The sequence below is a fragment of the Lepeophtheirus salmonis genome, chromosome 6 (genome assembly GCF_016086655.4).
Source record: "Lepeophtheirus salmonis chromosome 6, UVic_Lsal_1.4, whole genome shotgun sequence".
Classification (NCBI taxonomy): domain Eukaryota; kingdom Metazoa; phylum Arthropoda; class Copepoda; order Siphonostomatoida; family Caligidae; genus Lepeophtheirus; species Lepeophtheirus salmonis.
This window is the reverse complement of record NC_052136.2, coordinates 2,135,114-2,143,593: the sequence shown is the minus strand read 5'-3', so window position 1 is coordinate 2,143,593 and position 8,480 is coordinate 2,135,114.

Below are 8,480 nucleotides of genomic sequence, written 5' to 3'. Positions count from 1 at the left end.
TAATACTTACGTAATTAAGTGAAATTAATAATTACGTTTGTATGATTCTGAAAAGATTGAGGTTTTGGTTGTATTCTATTATAATTGGGGGTAAAATGTTCGGAGGGGGGCTAGATGGATAGTGTAGTTCATTGAAATCTGAACACTTACAAATTCAATAACTAAAAAGATTGATTGATTGAAAATTATTCATCTTTCGATAAATTGAAGCATAAACAATTAGTTTAAAAAAATACTTGAACTGTCTAGCTTACGTACAAGTCGAGAAAATGACACTTGAACGTGATTGACGAATTTCCAGTACCACGCCTACGCCGTCAGCAAGTCCAAAACTTTGGAGAGGAAGAAGGACTCTGTCAAAAAGGTCAAACTAGACCTGGAGGAATTAACCAAAACAGCCCAAGCCAATCCCCTCAAGTCCACGGAGGCCAATCCAAGAGATCTCACGATTTCACACTAGACTGGCCAGAGAGCTATAAAAAAAAGTGGGCAGAAAGAACGTTCGGAGGGTGGAAAACACCTTTTGACACCAGCAATGCAAGAACCCCCATCTCCTCTGTTGGAATACTCTTTTAAATTAGTCTTTCAAACTTTTTTTGACACATTGCCCCCCCTCCCCCAGCCCTGATGCAACCCCCTTTGACTACATATTTTCGGTGCATATCGATGGGAAGGCATGCAATCTTCCTTGATCAAAACACTGAGATCCTTAATGGCACTGTCAGCCAGCACTTGGATGCCATGACAGAGGACTACATCCCTAGCGGGTGTCAGTGCTACCACTGCCACCTGGAGCCCATCACTGCCGCTAAGGACAGTTACATTAATAATACAAAGAGCTCAGACAAACATCTATTTAGTGTATTAATTTTATAGAAATTCTATTGTTAATTAATAAATTATATCTTGTTGAAATTTAAAATTCAAAGTGTTCAGATTTAAAAGGACCACTTGGTATGTATGCAACGCAATATTTTTGTCAATTTTAGGCTTCGTACTGATATTTCTTATTCATTTCTTATCATTACATTTTGAAGGACATTTCTGCTCATTTACGTAGTACAATTTGCATCTTTGCAAAGGATTAATCAAAACAATTTGTTTATAGAAGTGGAAGACTCTTTTTTTTTTTTTGGAAACTTAATGCGTCTCGGTTTTACGTTAACAAAGTACATACAGGTGTATTATAAAATAATGAAATACCATTCATATTACAACAAAATCACTATAAAAATTATGTTACAAATAATTATATATACAACACATATGTAAATTAACAAAATTACCTTACATAATGAAGGATAATTATTATTTTTAAAGGGTATCAATATTTGTCAGTAATGACTCTTAAATATGATTGAATTTTAAATAATAATAATAATATTTAATCATAAAAATATCTAGGATTCTTCCACAAATTGAATTGTGGTCACTCATTAGAACATTATAATATTCAAACAACAGTTAATTTTTGTGAAATAACGTACATGACTACCTATATAATTTATATTAAAAAAAACCGCACATTGTTTGCTATATAAAAAAACTGTCTATTGAGGAATAAGTAAGATCTATTTAACTTTAAATAATAAGTAGGGAAGACAGAGGACCATTGCAACATACCCATTTTCTCGCACGTTAAAAAATTACAGCCATAAAATGTGCATCATGATATTATTTACTATTGTGGAGGAGAAACAAAGATTTTGCTGAAATGTCCTTGAAATATTGCATACGAGGATTTTTTTAAATTCATAAATAATTTTTTTTTTTTAATTTTTTAATATTAAGTAATAAAGTATTACAATTCCTCCATCCACCAAGGAATAGATCATGTACATATACATTATACAGTGATGTAAATCTAGTCAAAGTTTTATCTGTCCTGTTTTTTTGAATTGGTTTCATTTTCTTAGCACCTGTTGTCATTATTATTGAATTCCCGAGTAGTGAACATCTTTTCCTAAATAGATTTAATTATATTCAAAACCTGGTTGAATATTCGTGTGCATAAAAGATGAAGCTTAATCCTGACGATTTGTTGCAGAGCTATTTTTGTAAAAGGCTTTGTTGGACTTTGAGTAGAATTGGATATCGACATCGGAGTAATTCAAGAAATAATGTCCGTGTTTATTTCTTTCTCTCCTTCCTCCCTTGTCACAGCTGATTGTAGCTGATCTAATGAAACGTCATGAGCATTATTCTTTATTTATCTTGGCCAAAACAATTTCAAACTGTCAGAGTTACCAGATGATTTTTTTCTTTTTAACTTCTTTTTCTTCTAAATTGGATTTTCATCACCATAAATATATGTCCCAGAGGTGTATAACCTATGTTCTGGAAGGAGAGAGCGGCTATTTCTTGCTAGTAATCTTAAAATATTTTTCTTATTTGTCAAAGCTTTTATGATTATCATTTAATTCTTGAAGACAGAACATCTAAGTATAAAGTAATTACTATTGGTTGTGCTCATGAAAGACGGAAGTAATAATTAGGTCTTGCACTTGAGTTAAAAGTCATTTTTGGATGAACTAAGAATAGCAATGAGGATCGACATCGGAGTAATTCCTGCCTATATCATTACTAAATACAGGGCAGGATTGGTGTTTATTTCCTTACTCACACGACTTCTTACAGCTGATCTAATAAAACGTCATGACAGAGCTGTTCTCCTCCAAATGTTCTTCAAATTGTTTGGATTACCACGTTCATTCTCTGTTTCCTTTATTTTTACGTACTGGCAGAATATATTTTATGCATAACCACCGCTAATAGTAGGGGGGGGGGGGGGACATTAACTCAAAAGAATCTTACAGCAAGATCTTAAGTTTTGGTGATACTTAAAGTCAGGGATTTCTCAACATAATCTCATACTTGAACTTAGAAAAACTGCATATATATAATCTAAATAGAATATAAGAGTTGTTTATTTGACTATGGTTTTTTTCTAAATTCAGGGCCTCTTGAGGCCATCTTGCAACTAGAATGTTTTGTATGTTTGTTCATGTCCAATAGATATTCTTCATGGAAAAAATGTACTGATCTTAGGACCCATCCACACAGGAAAGTTTTCAAATTATACCGGCAGGACGTATTTTATGTATAACTGATATGTATTTCCAGGCTTGTAATCGTTCCACTATTTTGGCGTTCCGTTCAGTGTTCCGGTCATATCTTTCTTTCGTTCTGCGTTCGACAATTATTTCCCTTCTGTTCCAAAATTCCAATCATTAGTTAGTACCATATACACAGTACGACAGCAAATCGCCACTTCCAATTTGATAGTGTAAGAGAAACCTCATTTAAGATCTTGTTTTCAATACTTTTAATAGAATAATTTGGTGAATATTACCGTTCAAATGAGCTACAATTGAATAAAATCGGTTAATTCATTGTAGATTGTAGAGGCCAAAAGGCAGAGTAAAGCCGAATTGATTCGCGCCTAGCAAAGCAATAAGACAAGAAAAACTGGACCGTGGATTAGTCAAGAAACTATAGTCGGCTACCTCCCCCACGTGCTCGTTGAGGTTCCTCCGATCAACCAAACTATGTTTCTATCCCCTGCAATGATCTTAGAAATCGTTGCATTGGGTCGAAGATCATTTTTCTGATTTCAAAAAACTGATTTGTGGCCTTCCTCCTTGCCCGGCACGAATCCTCTGAACTATTGTACCTGGGGCTATGTCGAAAGTAGAGCATGTTCATCTAACCTATCCTAGTGTCGATGCGCCTCAGCCACCCCTGTGTCACTACCGCAAAATAGGTCTCCCGAGCGTTCGTCTTTGCTTTATTAGTCGTTTATATCATACTTAAAAAAGTAAAAAATTATATCAACTTTAATTTCTTGAATTTTTTTAATTACTATTGTAACGGAACACTAAAATCTCATTTTTAGAGTTCAGTGATTATTGTTAAAAAAATCCGTTCTGTTATACTTTCCGTTCACAATCCTGTGCATTTCTCTTGGAGCGACCGTGAATCGAACCTATGCATATTGGGTTCAAGAGAGCAATGACATTTCTATAATAATGTATACAGTTTTCCATTATTTTTTCTATAACTGATATCATTTGAATTATTGATTATTTTGCTATCAGTTGATATATTTTTATCACATTTGAGAAATTTGAGGTATTGTAAGACTCAGAACAAAGGAATCGTTGCAACAAGTAATTTTTTCGTGTTGATTATTCGACTTTACTATTTGGTTAAGTACAAAGTTCTGAACAAAAATATTTTTGTTAGATATTTTTGTGTGTATATCTCACGATTAATACATTATATCCATAAAAAAAAGCTTAAGGTTTTCTTAAAGGTAAAGGGTACCCTTAAAAAAGTTTATTTTACAGTTTTGTGTTTGGTGAAGAAAGTTGTATGTCACAGCAGCAGGTGATCCAAAGGAATATGTGCTGTTTATGGGCCCAATACAGTATCGAAAGCAACAGAAAAGTGGTGGTACCAACGATTCCTTTCTGGTAATATGGACGTCAAAAATGTCGATAAAATAATGGAAATCGTCGAGTTGGAGCGGCATGTGAGCACTTATTCCATTGCCCAAGAACTGAAAATTAGCCAAAAACCGTTTGGAACCATATGAATCGGATAATCCTAACTACATTACTTTTATTGTCAAAACAAAGAGAAAAAACGCTCAGAACTTTTGACTTACCCTATTATTAAATATATTTAAAGTTTATGTCAAGCGTTTTTGTTAACCAGGGCAGAGCCCTCAAGAGGTTTATAAGATCAACTCTATCTCTTATCTATAGTATAAATCTAATATTACTTTTATCCATTGAAAGGGAATTATTCAACACTTTAAAATGTCTAGTTATTCATTCCTCAAAAAATGTTATTCAGTCTATTTTGCTTGATTTCTAACCGGCACAAGATTTTTCCAACTGTTGCTACAGATTGAAAACTGTATTCAAATGCAATTTGTGGGGGGAAAAACATATGATTATAACTTTAATTCTATTCATAGCAGCTATGTAGAAAGCACGTGCACAGGTAGGGAGGGGAGGTGGGGGGTTAAGTTGCAAACACAAGTTACATTATAGTACGAACATTTTGCTGTGCAAATTGCGAACATTGGGAGGAAGGGGGGTTATGTCAATAAGAAATATGACTTTTTGAATTTCCAGTCTATTAACTAGAATAACGAAATTACTATTGTCAAGAAGTATGTGTCTGTTGACTTCTTTCAAATTTTGAAAAATCTGTCATTTAGTTTGTTTGTGTCATCCACCACCTGAATTTTGTCTAAGTGAATTTCTTGTGCACATCAAGCATTATTTTTTGTGGAAAAAACTATCACTAAAACCAAGGGTAAGCTTGATAAACACTTTAGGGATATTTCCTCAGTCTCAAGCAGAGTTTCAAATTTGGAAGCAACCTCGATATTGAGATGTTTAGGAATAATTATTGTTTTATGTTTGGTATTATCTCTCTTTAAAGTTTGAGATAAAACGGAGAAAGTTCGCTATATTATTTTATTTTTATTTTAGCTAGTATGTTGTATCAAACCGCTGGGGTCTTGGTTCTACATTCATAGAAGGTATGTGGAAGGCGCTGAATCTCTCATGGTTAAAACTAATCAAAGGGGCACTTGATTTTTGGGCAATTTAAATGGAAACAAAATTCTTAGTACGGATTGGTTGTCAATTTGTTGAATGGATCTGTAGGGATCCATCTGAAATGTTTGGAGTAGTGAAAAGATTGGGTCATCATTGGAGGAAGATGTATTGAGCTCTACTATTGGGAATGTCCTCCGTTAACTAGGTTCAAACGAACACCTGAATTATAATCCTCGACTGAACAGTAGGAGTGAGTTCCTTAGTAATGCAGGGATTACTTTTCCAGGTCAATATATATAAGACGGGAGCCCCATATTACACGGTGGATGTTCTATGGACGAGATTTCCAAAAATAATTATTTCGGTCCTCCGATCCCTTACTTTCATTGCCTTAGAAGTCATTCCAAACAAAATGATTAAGAGAGCTTCGAATGTTTGTATTGGTCGTGAATAGAAGGACTATTCATCTATCGAAGGCGAAAGTTCGAACTGCTAGCTATTAACGATTGCATGGAGCATGCTGACCCCAACGTCATAATGAAGAATCCATTCACTGATACACGTCAAAAAAGGTTAATGTATAGATTAGGAACGTCATGTTTTTTTACAAACAAGTCACAGAAAGATCCTAAAGAAAGAAATTGTTTTGTTTTTTTCTTTTTTGATATAAGGAGTTGGAGACCTCGTTCCTTAAGATGACAGAGGAAGAAATCTGCTTGAACTTTGAGGTGAGACTGAGTCCCTCAGATTGGTTCAAAAAATAAGGCCCTTCCTCCCCTCTTCTTCACCCCCTAACGTGTTGGATTTGTGGGAGCACCAAAAAAGTATATTGTGTCAAAATTTGGAATGTCGTAATCAAATAATCAATGTGTAGTCTAGCCAAAAACAAAAAGTATTACAACTATCTCCGGTCTTCTCTAAAAAATATTGATTTGTGCTGCATGCATAAATTAACAAAATACAATTTACAAAAAAAAAAAACACATAAATTATATGTTTCTATATATATCTATGTATTGAGCTTAATGTAATCAATAAAATAATTATTTTTATAGTTTTTTATATAGGATTTAAGGTTGGTCAATAATTATTTTTTAGGTACATATAAGATATAGATATATATATATATGTATATGTAATCAAACAGTTAATTCAAGCAGACATTAATGGTAGGGTATTGAATAATCCATTAATACTAATTAAAAACATTGCAAACATTATTATCCGCGGCAATCTTCTACTAACATGAAAAGGTACAATGTATTTTTGTCGACTATTATTGATTAGTGGACTATAAATTGACTACCTCTTATAATCATTGGTCTCCTGGATCTGTTTAACTCGAATTATGTATTTGTGGTATTGCCGTGTAGATATAATCCTATTAATAAATGACGAATAGTCTAAAATTATCTTGCTCAAAGCTATAAAAAAAAAGTATATTCAAAGGTTTTGGACACGTTATAAAAAGAAACCGTAAATTCACAAGGTCACCCTGGCAATTTGAAGTATCTTTTGTAAGAGAGCAGCTAAGTTGCGATGACACTTCATTAAATAAGTTTTGTAGCAGCTGTGAGAGGAGTAAAGAAAAAAAATGTTATTTGGTACTCACATATCGATTCTCAATTCTCCTCTGAGTACAACGGGTACTTACTCTTATAATTGGTATTGTATCTGACCTTATTTATTTGGTTCAGTCCAGTTGACTGCCAGCACTTGGGACTGATCCTTACGACTATCGGTCTTTGAGATCTGTCCTTAAGATAGTAGGTTCTGGGGACCGGTCCTTAACTGTCGTTTCTTTTTTTCCCTATAAAGGTCGACGGATTATTAGGTACAAATAAGATATATATTTTATGTAAGGGTGATTATTTTGGTAAGAATACAATAGCGTGCGAGGAGAAGAGAAGAAATACTTATGGCATCATTGATTAAATAATATACATCTTCTTCTATCAAGAACGTTATCATTCCCGTCTTTATTATTCAATATTAATATAATATTAAATGCTGATAGTCGATAGAGAACTGAATAAAATACATAAAATAACGTCGCCTTCTGTCTGGATTTCTGAAAATTGAGGCCCAGGAATTTGGAAAATACTTACCGGATGAGAAACAGATGGCTTGTCGGATTTATCGATATAAATGTGCCTTTAGTCCCCTGTCTATAATTACACGCCACTCATTATCCTCATCTCATATCAAGAGCATAGATATTCATCTAAAAAATCAATTTAACGATGAATACATCAAGTCAGACTTTAACTCTGATCTCACAAAGATGCTTATTGCATGTAATATAACCTTATCCATTGCTAATCATCTATGTTAAAAAAATTATGGATAAATACACGGGTAAACCTATCCCTTCCCGTGGAACCATCATTAAATTAATGGAGGATGTTGGTACTGATGTCATTTATAGAAATACATATAAAAATGTTTTGAGTCATCCACACCAAATGACAAGTATTTACTAATATCGAAATGGAACTCTGAATTTTGTACTATCTCACAGTAAGTATTCAATTTTTTTTAAATCGAACCATAAAATATGATTCTATTTTAGCTAAACATATCAAGAATTATGATTCACGACTCATTAAATGGCAAAAACAACTGCTTAGATTGTCACAATAACGGGGTTAGTAGCTTCGGATGGTTTGCAACTAGTTTTTCTGACACTAGTTTCTTCACTTAAAGACTTGGGTATGATAATTAGGTTTTCCAATATTAGATATTGAATAAATATTACTTTTTTATCACTTAAGGATTAGCTATGGTTGATAAGCCCAAGAAATGTTGTTCAGAAAACTCATAAAAGGCAAAAATTACTGCTTAAATGGTTACAACAATGGGGGTAGTTACATAGGGTGTAGCATTATAATTAGCAATTGTGAG